The sequence below is a fragment of the Perognathus longimembris genome, chromosome 6, assembly GCF_023159225.1.
Source record: "Perognathus longimembris pacificus isolate PPM17 chromosome 6, ASM2315922v1, whole genome shotgun sequence".
NCBI lineage: Eukaryota > Metazoa > Chordata > Mammalia > Rodentia > Heteromyidae > Perognathus > Perognathus longimembris.
Genome location: NC_063166.1, coordinates 69,433,553 through 69,448,895, shown reverse-complemented (window position 1 = coordinate 69,448,895; position 15,343 = coordinate 69,433,553).

The following is a 15,343-nucleotide window of genomic DNA, read 5'->3' as shown; positions in this document are numbered from 1 at the left end:
TTTCAATTTTTCATGTAAAAGGTTTGAACTCAGAACCTTGTGCCTTGGTAGGAAGCCTCTGTAATATTTGAATAATACATCCAGCCCTTTTGGCCTATGTTATTTTTATCTTTATTGTTTTTTGCCTGTCCTGGGGCTTGAACTCAGGGCCTGTGCGCTGCCCCTGAGCCTCTCTGTGATTGAGGCTAGCACTCTACCCCTTGAGTCACAGTGCCACTTCCAGCTTTTTCTGTTTATGTGGTACTGAGGAATCAAACCCAGCTATTGATTAAAGATGGAGCTCTTAATTTTTTGCCCTAGCTGGCCTGAAACGGAGATCTTTTAGCAATCTATTTCCCAAGTAGGTGGGTTGAAGGTATGAGCCATCATCACCCAGCTGGCACTTTGTTAAGCCTTACTGTTAGCATTCTCCCCCCATTCCCCCTTGCTTCTCAGCTCCTCCCATTAGCCTCCAGATCCACCCATACCTAAACTCCCTTCCCTAGAACTGTTATGGGCCACTCCTACTCACCATTAGGACCTACCTACTTCCCCTTTAGCCCCAGGGAAGCTGCCACCTGGAGCTGCCATTTTGCTCCCTCTCCTGTGGGAGACCTATGGCCCCACTAATAAGCCTCCTTATAAACCTTCATCTCCTGCTTGTGACTGTTATGCCAAGTCGCGAGAAGACCCACCAAGAAGGCCACCGAGACTCAGATGTTCCGAAATGCAAAAGCAAGGCTTTATTCAGGCGATCTGCAACTCGGGCCTCATCCTACCCACTGACACAGCGGAGGTTAGGAGGAAGCCCCGAGCTGCGCTTGCACAGGGCTTATAAAGGCAAAAAAAGAAAGTTACAGCCATCAGGTGTTCAAGCAAGACAAAAAACAAAGTTACAGTAATCAGGTGTTCTAGCAAGCAAGATTAGGACACAGGTACAAATCTGATTGGCTCAGGGCTCGAGGCATTCTGGGGGCGGTTAGAGTTAAACATTCCCAGGTGGTTAGAGTTCTTGACCGGCTGGACCCTAATAAGCTTGTCCTGGGTTTGCTCACAGGGCCTGCTTATCTAAGGTTCGCGTGGTAAAGTGGGGCCTGACTTCAAAATGGCTTTAGTCTGTCTCTTCATGACTATCCCCGCGTGGTCCCCCAGGATGGCTGGGACATAGCCTTTCACTTACATTGCATGTTTCTCAGATAACAACTGTTAGCATTTCCCTAGTCTCAGGTCCTCAGCTCCTCCCACTAGCCCCCAGATCCACTCATACCTAATGAGCCACTCCTACTCACTACCTAACTACTTCCCCTTTACCCCCAGAGAGAGAAGCTGCCACCTGGATAAGGTGCAGACACCATGTAGCTCCCTCTCCTGTGGGAACTATGGCCCCACTAATAAACCTCCTTGTGAGCCTTCTTCTCCTGTCTGTGGTTATCTCTGCCTGGTCCTCTGGGATGGCCGAGACCTATGCTTTCAACACTTCTTAAGCAAACATGGGATTTGTCTGTGCAAAAGCAGACAGTGGAGTTACTGAATTGAAAAAGTGAATACATTGTCTCCTATAGCGTTGTCTAGATATACAGTGTATCAAACTTCTGTAGAGTTGTAGGAACATTTGGGACCATAGAGTATTCATAATTTGGAGCTCAAGAACAGTATGGGAATTAAACAAAACACAAATACAGCCCTGGCCATTCTCAGATCTGTCTGATGAAACAGACTAGGGACAAAGCCTCAAAGGAGGCTGGGATGGAAAGGGACATTTTATCAGTTAAAAGATAATTACCCTTGGTCCCCAAGTAAACTGGGTTTCTTCCTTTACATCTAAGTTCCATCTCTGAGAATGTGCCTTATATCCTGATCCCCAAGTAAACTGGGCTTTTTCCTTCACGTCTAAATTCTATTTCTGAGAATGTACCTTATATCTGTAATGGGGTCCCCCCCAAGGGAGGGGACCACAATGTAATGGGGTCCAAGGGGGAGGAATCCCCCATCCCACCAAGAGTCCACCACTCAGAGACAATCTCAAGTAAAAAGATGGAGTTATTGTGAAGTGCCAGACTTTGAAGTCAGGCCCCACTTTACCACGCGAACCCCACTTTACCACGTGAACCTGAGATAAGCAGGCCCTGTGAGCAGACCCAGGGCAAGCTTATTAGGGCCCAGCCGGTCAAGAACTCTAACCGCTGGGAATACTTAACGCTGACTGCCCCCAGAATGCCTCGAGCCCTGAGCCAATCAGATTTGTACCTGTGTCCTAATCTTGCTTGAACACCTGATGGCTGTAACTTTGTTTTTTGCTTTTATAAGCCCTGTGTAATCACAGCTCAGGGCTTCCTCCTAACCTCCGCTGTGTCAGTGGGTAGGACGTGGCCCGAGTTGCAGCTCGCTTAAATAAAGCCTTGCTTTTGCTTTTCGGAACGTCTGAGTCTCGGTGGCCTTCTTGGTGGTCATCTCACAACTTGGCACAACATTTGGGGTTTCGTCCGGGATAGCCCCAGAGACCCCCGAGACCCCAGACTCCGAAGGTATGAAAACAGCCTCATTTGTCTTGTAATGTGTCTGTTTTGCTTTTGCTTATTTCTTGAAGGGGTTGTCGAAGCAGACGCGTTTACTCGGCAATCTTGGGGAGACGGGGATGCCCCAGACTCCCCACCTTTGAAGGGGGACCTCTGGAGCCCCGCTTTCAACTTGAGTTCACTCTTTCTGCACCCTTGCAGGAGGTTATGTGGGCCAACTTGGGACATCTCCAGTTTTTCTTTCTTTTTTGGCCAGTCCTGGGCCTTGGACTCAGGACCTGAGCACCTTCCCTGGCTTCTTCCCACTCAAGGCTAGCACTCTGCCACCTGAGCCACAGCGCCCCTTCTGGCCGTTTTCCATATATGTGGTGCTGGGGAATCAAACCGAGAGCTTCATGTGTAGGAGGCAAGCACTCTTGCCACTAGGCCATATTCCCAGCCCCTCCAGTTTTTCTTGTTCTTGCCTATGTTTTTTTTTCCTTTTTTTTTTTTTTTTGGCCAGTCCTGGGCCTTGGACTCAGGGCCTGAGCACTGTCCCTGGCTTCTTCCCGCTCAAGGCTAGCACTCTGCCACTTGAGCCACAGCACCGCTTCTGGCCGTTTTCTGTATATGTGGTGCTGGGGAATCGAACCTAGGGCCTCGTGTATCCGAGGCAGGCACTCTTGCCACTAGGCTATATCCCCAGCCCTTTTTTTTTCCTTTTGTATTAATTGTTTTGGTTTTTTTTTTTGTAGCCTTTTGAACTAAACATCTGATCAGAGCTATGGGTAATGTTCTATCTTGGGGACCTCCATCTAGCCCCCTAGATTTGTCCCTAGGTCACTGGAGGGAGGTCAAGGAGATAGCTCAGAACCGAGGTATGGCCCGTAAGGAACTGCAATTCTCAAGATCTCAGTCTCTGACTTGCTAGGTTTACCCTGTGCAAGTCAGAATGGCCCATCCTTGAGAGAGCTAATTGGCCACCTGAGGGGAGCTTTAAATCACCGCCCCTCATTTAGGCTATCTAGACCAGATTTCTTATATAGACACCTGGAGGGAACTAGTTGACAGGGACACTCCAGCTTGAGTTTGGCCTTTCTTAAAATGTTTCAGCTGTGTCCTCCGCTTTGGAGGGTCTCAACCAGTCCTGAAGCCGGCGGCACGGAGGCGTCAGCCCCGAGTCCTGACCCCCCGACAGGGGCAGACACGGGGCCAGCCCAAGCCACCCGCAGGCGGTGGGGAGTGACCCCACCACGCAGTGCTGTCCTCTGTGTTCTGATAGTCTCTTTTGTGTCAAACCTGCATGAGACGTACAGGCAACAGCCCACAATCAGTGTGAGTGTCCACAAAAAACAACTCTAGGGGGACCCCCACCCAGCCTTCTTAAGCAGAAAATTATTTGGTGTGCTACTAAGACTAAAAATATTTTACTAAAACTATCAAGCCCTTCGGATACACGAGGCCCTAGGTTCGATTCCCCAGCACCACATATACAGAAAACGGCCAGAAGTGGCGCTGTGGCTCAAGTGGCAGAGTGCTAGCCTTGAGCGGGAAGAAGCCAGGGACAGTGCTCAGGCCCTGAGTCCAAGGCCCAGGACTGGCCAAAAAAAAAAAACAAAAAAAAACAAAAAACTATCAAGCCCTGGAAAATGAGGCTGGAGAATGCTAAAATCATATATTAAAGTTTTTGTCTTAAAATTTGTGTGTTGCAGGAGTAAGATTGGCAAAAATATCTCTTGCCACTGGAAAATGTACGGCCGATGCCTATTTTGAGCGCTTTAAGATCTTTTGAATATGTGTGTGTGCATGTGTGAGTGTGAACGTGTTCAAGACTGTATGATGTAAAATTGCGTGAGTTTAAGTTTAAATTCAAATGGTCATCAAGTTTGGGCATTACCAAATGCTTTAAAGGATTCTTGCATTGCATTAAAGAGGAACTATAGTTAAAAAAAAATCAGAGCTAAGTGTCAAAATTTTGGATTTAAAAGGATATATATATATATATATTAAGCTGATGGGGATAGAAGTAACTCATTAACTCTATGTATGTAGGAAGAAATGGCAAAATGGGCCAATGTTTCTCACTAATATATTGGAAAGCTGAATGGATAAGTATTTCTAATTCTGTAATTGTAATTCTTTTTTTTTTTTTTTGGCCAGTCCTGGGCCTTGGACTCAGGGCCTGAGCACTGTCCATGGCTTCTTCCCGCTCAAGGCTAGCACTCTGCCACCTGAGCCACAGAGCCCCTTCTGGCTGATTTTCATATATGTGGCGCTGGAGAATCGAACAGAGAGCTTCATGTGTAGGAGGCAAGCACTCTTGCCACTAGGCCATATTCCCAGCCCTGTAATTGTAATTCTTGCATTAAGGAAAAAGTCAAAGGTCTTCATGCCATGCAGTAACTGGGACTGAAAAAAAAAAAAAAAAAAAAGAGGCTCTTTTGAAACAAGCAGCCCGTACCCAAAGGGCGGCACCTGGTTTCAGAATGCCTGTGAGCTTCAGTTTTTCCAATGCAGATAAAAGCTAAAGTGTTGGGTTGGTAAAAAGGCTTTGGAAATCAAGAATACATTTCTAGATAAGAAATTTGGGGGGCTGGGGATATGGCCTAGTGGCAAGAGTGCTTGCCTCGTATACATGAGGCCCTGGGTTCAATTCCTCAGCACCACATATACAGAAAATGACCAGAAGTGGCGCTGTGGCTCAAGTAGCAGAGTGCTAGCCTTGAGCAAAAAGAAGCCAGGGACAGTGCTCAGGCCCTGAGTCCAAGCCCCAGGACTGGCCACCCCCCCAAAAAAAAAGAAATTTGGAAGTAAAATTGTCCTAAATTATTGCAAAGTGAGAAAAGGAGAATTATGGCTACCAAAATGTTTAATTGCCATTCCAGCTTCTTTGTAGGTTTTTTTTTTTTTTTTTAATAGTTTCCAGCAGGCCCACAGAGAAGCACAGGTAATTCCTACAAGTTTGTCAAGATCTAATACTGGCCCTTAATAAGTTCCAGGTAAGAGCATGCTTAAAACTACTTCTGGGGGCTGGGGATATAGCCTAGTGGCAAGAGTGCCTGCCTCGAATACACGAGGCCCTAGGTTCGATTCCCCAGCACCGCATATACAGAAAACGGCCAGAAGCGGCGCTGTGGCTCAAGTGGCAGAGTGCTAGCCTTGAGCAGGAAGAAGCCAGGGACAGTGCTCAGGCCCTGAGTCCAAGGCCCAGGACTGGCCAAAAAAAAAAAAAAAAACTACTTCTGTGTGGACCACCTTGTTGCTTTAATTGGAGTAAAGTGGCCTCTTGTAAGACTCACTGATCTGAAATCTGCAGTTCGAAGCCAGCTCAGGCAGAGAAAGGTCCCTGTGAGAGACTTGTCTCTAATCAGCCAGCAGAGTGCTGGGAACGGAGTTGTGTGGAGCTCAAAGTGGTAGGGTGCTAGTCTTGAGCTGGAGAGCTGGGGGACAGTGCTCAGGCCCTGAGTCCAAGTCCAGTAGAAAGTCACTCCTCCTGGGACAAAAGTGATGGAGCATCCAGAGGCAGTAAGCCGCTGCTTGGATGGAGATGGTGTCAGATCCTAGAGTCACTCCTGTTTGGCCTTTCAAAAGTTAATCAAAGCCCCTCCACAGACGAATGGATCCAAAAAATATGGTACTTATACACAATGGAATACTACATAGCGATTAGGAATGGTGAAATACTGTTATTCGCAGGGAAATGGTCAGAACTCGAACAAATAATGTTGAGTGAGACAAGCCTAGAACACAGAAAACAAAGGGGCATGATCTCCCTGATATATGACTGTTAACAAAGGGAGATGGAGAGACAGTAGAGACCAAGTCTGTGAATACTGTATATGTTCTTGATACATTGTATATTGCATATATGTCAACCTGACCTAGACACGGGATAGAAAAACAGGTCGTAAGATATAAGAAATGTACACACTGCCCTACTATGTAACTGCACCCTCTTTGCACAACACCTTGTAAAAAAATTTATGTCCAATTAATAAAAATAAATAAATAAATAAATAAATACATAAAAAAAAAGTTAATCAAAGCCGGGAAGTCCTAGAAGAATAGTTCATAAGCATGCCTTTCCAATGCCCATGTCTGTCTACTGGGCAGGAACTTGCCAGTCATCTGTGATAGTGGGTAGTAAGGGTAAGTTTGTCAAATGAGAGGATAGTTTAAAATCCCAACCCCCGCATCTACTCAAAGCTCTGACTTGGCAGTGAGAATTTTAAGCTGATACATCTGTTCAGGAAAGAAAGCTTGTAGACCTGAGATTGTGTCCTTATTGAGATCTGTTAAAGGCCTGCAAAGGTCATCAGAGATCAGTTCCCCAGCCAGTCAGGAAAAAGCTTTTACAAACTAGAATGTTAAAAGGCACAAATTTGTAAACCTGAAGTCACCTATCTGGGCTTCATATTAAGAGAGGGCAAGCGTTGGCTGTCAGATGCACGTAAAGAGACTGTGCTGAAAATCCCTGTGCCTAAATCAGCCAGACAAGTCAGAGTTCCTGGGAACAGCAACAGCAGACTTTTGCCGGCAGTGGATATCTGAGTTTGCTGAGAATGTCAAGCTTCTATATGAACAGAGGTATTGACTCTATTTTTTTTTTTTTTTTTTTTTTTTTTTTTTGCCAGTCCTGGGCCTTGGACTCAGGGCCTGAGCACTGTCCCTGGCTTCTTCTTGCTCAAGGCTAGCACTCTGCCACTTGAGCCACAGCGCCCCCTCTGGCCGTTTTCCATATATGTGGTGCTGGGGAATTGAACTGAGAGCTTCATGTGTAGGAGGCAAGTACTCTTGCCACTAGGCCATACTCCCAGCCCAAGATATTGACTCTAGTAGACCCAGGGCCACGAGCTTTGCCTCCTGTGCCCCAGTATTCCCAAGAAGACTTGGAGTGGATAAAGAAAAAACCCATGGCCCACAAATCTTGCCATAAGGGCTGGGTAAGGGGATACTTAAGAGAATCCATTGAGCTTCTCACATGGGAACCCGAAGAATGCAGGACTTGCTCCGACACTCCAAAGTGAAAATTAGAAAGGAGATCAACTTATTGAAAATATTGTTAAAAATTGTAAGGCTTGTCAAGCTCACCAACTCCCCCAATCAACCAGTTACTAAAGGAGCTCGCCTCCGTGGGGATAGGCCAGGTGTGTATTGGGAAGTAGATTTCACAGAAATTAAACCTGGAAAAATTTGGATACAAATATTTGCTAGTTTTTGTAGACACCTTTTCAGGATGGGTTGAAGCCTATCCAACAAAGCATAAGACCGCGAATGTAGTGGCTACGAAGATCCTGGAAGAAATCCTACCCAGGTATGGCTTCCCATCCACCACTGGGTCAGACAACGGACCGGCTTTCGTCTCAAAAGTAAGTCAGGGAATAGCTGCTGCACTGGGGACGGATTGGAAATTGCATTGTGCTTATAGACCCCAGAGTTCAGGACAGGTAGAAAGAATGAATCAGACTCTAAAAGAGACCTTAACTAAATAGGCCTTAGAGATTGGCACAGACTGGGTGTCACTCCTTCCTTTTGCTCTGCTTAGAGTAAGAAATTCTCCCTATCAGCTTGGCTTTACTTCTTTTGAAAGAATGTACGGGTACCCCCGCCCATTATCCCTAGCCTTCAGACTGAATTGCTTGCTGATTTGGATGATGCTGAATTTTTGTGTAAACTCAATTATTTGCAGCTCGTGCACAAGAATATGTGGCCCCAACTTAAGGCATTATATGATTCTGTTTCTGTCCCTACCCCCCCATTTATTCAGACCAGGGGACTGGGTGTTTGTCCGAAGGCATAAGCCCAAATCCTTAGAACCACGGTGGAAGGGACCCTAGATGGCATCACCACTTGGGTTCATTGCTTCCACGCCAGGCCAGCTGACCCCTTTGCCCTGGACGATGACTACCGTGGTGGAACATGGGAGGTCTCCAAACACCCAACTCGGCGGCTTCGCCTTCGCCTCAAGAAAAGAAAGTTAGACTGAATATTGTTATAATTTTCTTTTTGCCTTCTTTCCTTGCTACCCTGGCTAATGTTGACGTTAACCCTCACCAGCCTTTTCAATTATTTTGGCAGCTCACTCCAAAGTGGGGTGACCCTCTTATTTTATTAAGAACCTGGTGGCCAGACTTAGTAAGGTTATAGGTTCCTGGCTAGGTAAGGTCAACGCCCCTGAGTCAGCCTGAAGAAGTTACAGAAGATGGATGATCTTCACTCATCAGCCCCCCTTTAAAACCGAGGGACCAGAGTTGTTTTTGGGAAGATGAGGCAGGATAAACTAGAGGCATGCAAAACAGAGGTACAGAGAATATACTTGTGAGAAATGGTGACAGGCCCTTTGGTTACTACTTTGGGCCCTATTGGCCCATGCCTTATCTCTATATCATCCCCTAGACATGCAAGCCATTGAAATGGACAGAATGGAGCCATGATTGGCTCCCAAGGTACCAAAAAGTAAAAGGGGGAAATGAAGTGCCAGACTTTGAAGTCAGGCCCCACTTTACCACGCGAACCCCACTTTACCACGTGAACCTGAGATAAGCAGGCCCTGTGAGCAAACCCTGGACAAGCTTATTAGGGCCCAGCCGGTCAAGAACTCTAACCGCTGGGAATACTTAACTCTGACTGCCCCCAGAATGCTTCGAGCCCTGAGCCAATCAGATTTGTACCTGTGTCCTAATCTTGCTTGCTTGAACACCTGATGGTTGTAACTTTGTTTTTTGCCTTTATAAGCCCTGTGTAATCACAGCTCGGGGCTTCCTCCTAACCTCTGCTGTGTCAGTGGGTAGGACGTGGCCCGAGTTGCAGCTCGCTTAAATAAAGCCTTGCCTTGCTTTTGCATTTCAGAATGTCTGAGTCTCGGTGGCCTTCTTGGTGGTCGTTTCACGACTTGGCACAATAATTGGGGAAGTAAAAAGTATACTGACTGGCCAGGATCATGGCTCAGACTGGAGCTGGAACCATGACCATAAAAAGCAGGCTGGACTGCCAGGACCACAGCCCAGACTCAGGAGCTGGGACCACGTGCCCCAGGCCATGCTTAGGGTTGGGTTATAAAGGCAAACACCACATGGTCAAGCCTGCCACACGTAGGTGGCCAATGAGGTTACAACACTTACAGAGCGTGCCAGGTCACACGCAGGTGGCCAGTGGAGTTACAGTCTGCCTCATAGCAACTGTTTGAACCAACTTATCATGTTAGGTTTGGTGCATGGATTTGGCAGGGCTCACATGATGTAAGTGAATACGCCTACTCATGGGAGGGCACAGGTTTAACCTTGAATGTTCTACTACTCAGGTGGTCAAGCAGTTTACACAATCTTATCACAGCCAAGGGGAACTTCCCTGGATTGGGGGTGGGGTGGGAATCTTTGTGAAGATGGAGTCGGCTTCTGCTCTCTTTAATCTGAGATGGAGTCAGTCTGACACCCCTCAACAGCCAATGATGGTGCTGGTCAGATCTGACCTCCATATTACATATCCTAATTATCAAAAGGCTCTAATAGGACCCTGCACTCCAGCCTTGTTCATCGTTTTATATTTCCTCCTGCCCTATGACAAGAGGCATCTTGAACAGATGGATGTTTTGTTGTTTCTTAGTTATCTGCCCGAAATTTCAAACTGTGGTGCTATATTAATACATTGTTCCCCAATAGCCTAAAATCTGCCTGAAAATTCTTTTTTTTTTTTGCCAGTCCTGGGCCTTGGACTCTGGGCCTGAGCACTGTCCCTGGCTTCTTCCCGCTCAAGGCTAGCACTCTGCCACCTGAGCCACAGCGCCCCTTCTGGCCGTTTTCCATATATGTGGTGCTGGGGAATCGAACCGAGAGCTTCATGTGTAGGAAGCAAGCACTCTTGCCACTAGACCATATTCCCAGCCCCTGCTTGAAAATTCTTTAACTCTTTATCCATTGCAAGAATACAGAGGACTCCAGGCATGGTTATGCACACCTGTAATCTCAGCTGCCCAGAGGTTGAATCAGCCTAGTTTCTGCCTATGAAAATGCAGAAAAATAAAATAACATAAACTGTGGTGGCAGACCCAGGATAGTGCTGCTGTGTTGTGTTGGCCTGAGCAGTACTTTCTGCAGGCTAACGGCAGGCTAAGCAAGAGCCTATGATAATGTACCCTAGGTCTTTAGTAGTGTCTCTCAGAAGGGTAAAGGGATCCTAGATATAAGAAGTGGATCAACTGGCCACTGATGATAACGATGCCTTTTGCAAAGAGAACTACATGAGAGGTGCCCAGCAGGGAAGCCCTGAAGAGCCAATAAAAGCATTCTCTGCTGCTTTGATGATGATCAGAGACAGATGACAATAGACATCTGTGAGGCCCACATAGTATAGAGCCAGCTATCATGCTAGGTTTTTTTTCCATTCATTTCCCCAATTCTCCTGTTCATGTCAGCATCTAAGTGACTGAAATGAGTTGAGGAAGACATCAGGGGACAACAGAAGAAACTCCCCACCACTACTGTGTCCCTCTAGCTGCAAGCTGATGATTGAAGTGTTGCCAATTCATAGAAAGAAAATAGTCTATTGATGATGAACAGCTTGCTGCTGCCTGTCCACATGAGTTCATTGCTTTACCAGTAAATAAACATTGAACACCTGTTATGTGCAAAATCCTAAGATAGGCGCTGAAAAGGACACAATAAAACAACCCACAGACTCTGTCCATTCGCAGAGCCTTAGTTCACAGACTCACCAGGGAGGCAAGTGACACACATTAAGTGTAGTAAAAGAGGCAGTGACTGAATCCACAAGGCAGAGATGTCATAGCTTCATTGTGCAGGAGAAAAAGGCTAAAAAGCCAGGCAATGGTGGCTCATGCCATTGCAGAAGGCTGACACCCCCAGACCAGGTAAAAGAATCTGTGAGACTCCCTCTCCAAAATAACCAGGCAAAAGCTAGCCTGGAGGTGTGACTCATTTCGTAGAGTTCCAGCTGAGAAAGCAAACTGAGCAAGCCCAAGGCCCTGAGTTCAAACTCCAACCAAAAGAAAAAATGCTGAGCAGACAAAGAGGATGTCATTCCAAGCAGAATGTGTGTAAAGGCTCGGAGGTATGAAAGATCATGGAACATGGGGAATGTTGGCTAATTTCCTCTGGGACATCCTCTTGGCTGATTCTGCCAGTTGGTTGGATTGTGTGACTTTCTCCAGTACCACATATACAGAAAACGGCCAAAAGTGGTGGTGTGGCTCAAGTGGAAGAGTGCTAGCATTGAGCAAAAAGAAGCCCTGAGGGGCTGGGAGTATGGCCTAGTGGCAAGAGTGCTTGCCTCCTACACATGAAGCTCTCAGTTCAATTCCCCAGCGCCACATATATGGAAAACGGCCAGAGGGGGCACTGTGGCTCAAGTGGCAGAGTGCTAGCCTTGAGCAAAAAGAAGCCAGGGACAGTGCTCAGGCCCTGAGTCCAAGGCCCAGGACTGGCCAAAAAAAAAAAAAAAAAAAAGAAGAAGCCCTGAGTCCAACCAAGCCCCAGGACTGGCAATAAATAAATAAATAATAAATAAGGGAATGTGTGCTGTCATACTTGTCTGGTTTAATTTTGTCTTCAAATGTATTCTATATAAATATAATACCCCAATCAAAGCTTTTGAATTGTATTACTATACTGCCTGGGAATTCATCCAGGAGGCTGATGCAAGTGGCTGCTTCTCGAATGACTTGGACCATCTCTGTCTGGGTGGAAGAAAGACTTTTCCTTATGTATTCCTTTTTATTTATTTTTAGCTTTAATTTTGGTTCTGGGGCTGGAACCCAGATAGGGCCTTGTGTGTGCTAAGCATGTGGGTTGTAATGGGGCCCCCCCAAGGAAGGGGACCACAAATGTAATAGGGCCCGAGGGGGGGCATCCCCAATCCTTCCAAGAATCCGCCACTCAGAGACAGTCTCAAGTAAAAAGATGGAGTTATTGGGGAAGTAAAAAGTATACTGACTGGCCAGGGTCATGGCTCAGACTGGAGCTGGAACCATGACCATAAAAAGCAGACTGGGGCTGGGAATATGGCCTAGTGGCAAGAGTGCTTGCCTCCTACACATGAAGCACTCGGTTTGATTCCCCAGCACCACATATATGGAAAATGGCCAGAGGGGGCGCTGTGGTTCAGGTGGCAGAGTGCTGACCTTGAGCGGGAAGAAGCCAGGGAAGGTGCTCAGGCCCTGAGTCCAAGGCCCAGGAATGGCCAAAAAAAAAAAAAAGCAGACTGGACTGCCAGGACCACAGCCCAGACTCGGGAGCTGGGACCACGTGCCCCAGGCCATGCTCAGGGTCAGGTTATAAAGGCTAATACCACATGGTCAAGCCTGCCACACGTAGGTGGCTAAATACAGAGCATGCCAGGTCACACGCAGGTGGCCAATGGAGTTACAATCTGCCTCATAGCAACTGTTTGAACCAACCTCTCATGTTAGTTAGGCTTGGTGCATGGATTTGGTGGGGCTCACATGATGTAAGTGGATAAGCCTACTCATGGGAGGGCACAGGTTTAACCTTGAATGTTCTACTACTCAGGTGGTCAAGCAGTTTACACAATCTTATCACAGCCAAGGGGAACTTCCCTGGATTGGGGGCAGGGGGGTGGAGTGGGAATCTTAGTGAAGATGGAGTCGGCTTCTGTTCTCTTTAACTAATCTGAGATGGAGTCAATCTGGCACCCCTCAACAGCCAATGATGACACTGACCTCCATATTACATGGGCTATTGCTGACCTACTCCTCCATCTCTTCTTGAGCATTCTTTGTATTGTGGGAATTGTCTTCATTGTGAATTCATGTTACTTTTCTTCCTAAGGCATGTTACTTTTTTTTTTTTTTGCCAATCCTGGGGCTTGAACTCAGGGCCTAAGCTCCTTTTTGTTCAAGGCTAGCACTCTACCACTTGAGCCACAGCTCCACTTCCAGCTTTTTCTGTTTATTTGGTACTAAGGAATTGAACCCAGAGTTTCAAGCATGCTAGGCAAGCACTCTACCGCTAAGCCACATTCCCAGCCCATGTTACTTTTTTTTAAAATATATATAATTTTCTTGGTACTCTTAAGGTGCTGTATAGAGGGGTTTACTATCTCACAATTCAAGTAATGTATACCTTTCTGTTTTGGACAGTGCTCCCTTTCCTTTGATTTCCTCCAAGTTGCATAGTTCATTTTCCACAAAGCATACCCTAAATACCTAATGTGTGTTACTTTTTTTGTTTTGTTTTTCCAGTCTTGGGGCCTGAACTCGGGACCTTGGCACTGTCCCTGAGCTTCTTTTTGCTTTGGGCTAGCACTCCACTACATGAGCCAGAGCTCCACTTTTGGTTTTCTGGTGGCTAATTGGAGCTAAGAGTCTCATGGACAATCCTGCCCGGGTTGGCAGATTTACCAGGTTTAAAAATGTTTGCTGAGTCTGGGCACTGTGGCTCATGCCTGTAATCCTAGCTACTCAGGAGGCTGAGATCTGAGAATTGCCGTTCAAAGCTAGTGGGGGCAGGAAAGTCCATGAGACTTATCTCCAATTAACCACCAGAAAACTGAAAGTGGAACTGTGGTTTTAAGTGGTAAACTGATAGTCTTGAGCAAAAAAAAAACCCCAAGGATAACACAAGGGCCCTGAATTCAAGCCCTATGACAAAGGAAGGAAGGAAGGAAGGAAGGAAGGAAGGAAGGAAGGAAGGAAGGAAGGAAGGAAGGAAGGAAGGAAGGAAGGAAAAGGAAACTTTATGCCAAGGGAGAAGAGACAGACACATGAGGTATATTATATTTCATTTGTATTAAATGCCCCAAATAAGCAAATCTTTAGAAACAGAAAGTAGATTAGTGGTTGGTAGGTGAGATGGGGAATGGGGAGTGTCTGTTAATGGGATGCTTTCTGGGGTAATGAAAATGTTCTAAAAGTGGGCTGGGAATATGGCCTAGTGGCACGAGTGCTTGCCTCCTACACATGAAGTTCTCGGTTCGATTCCCCACATATATGGAAAACGGCCAGAAGGGGCGCTGTGGCTCAGGTAGCAGAGTGCTAGCCTTGAGCGGGAAGAAGCCAGGGACAGTGCTCAGGCCCTGAGTCCAAGGCTCAGGACTGGCCAAAAAAAAAAAAAAAAGAAAGAAAGAAAATGTTCTAAAATTAATAATGCTCTATAGCGACACTTCCAGTTTTCTGGTGGTTCATTGGCGATAAGAGTCCCATGATCTTTCCTGCCTGGGCTGGCTTTGAAACACAATCCTCAGATCCAATTTCCTAAGTTGCTAGGATGATAGGCACTGGCACCCTGCTAATAAATATATTTTTTTAAACTGTTTAAAATCGAAAAGGAAAGGAATGGGTGGTAGAGCACCAGCCAGTGAATGAGAACATCAGATACCAAATTTGAGTCGTTCTCTATTAAAAAAAAGTAAAATTTATTTTTATTAGCTTACATTAGTTATACAAGGGAGTATTTCATTGTTACATTTCCACACATGTTTATAATATATTCCAGTCAGTCTCACCCCCTCTATCATGCTCTCCCATTTTCCTCCCTTCCCAAAGCAATTTCAACAGGTTTCACTGTTCTTTTTCAATAGATGCAAATATATTCATACTTTCATCCTCCTTTCTCTGCCTCTCTCCCATCTGTGAGAAAAAAAAATATTTTATAGTGAGGAAGGGCTGAGAATGTGGCTTAGTGGTAGAGTGCTTGCCTAGCATGCATGAAGCCCAGGGTTGGATTCCTCAGCGCCACATACACAGAAAAAGCCGGAGGTGGCGCTGTGGCTCAAGAGGTAGAGGGCTAGCCTTGAGCAAAAAGAAGCCAGGGACAGTGTTCAGGCCCTAAGTTCAAGCCCCAGGACTGGAAACAAAAAAGTGGAGAAGTTGGTGCTTGTGGCTCATGCCTAAAATC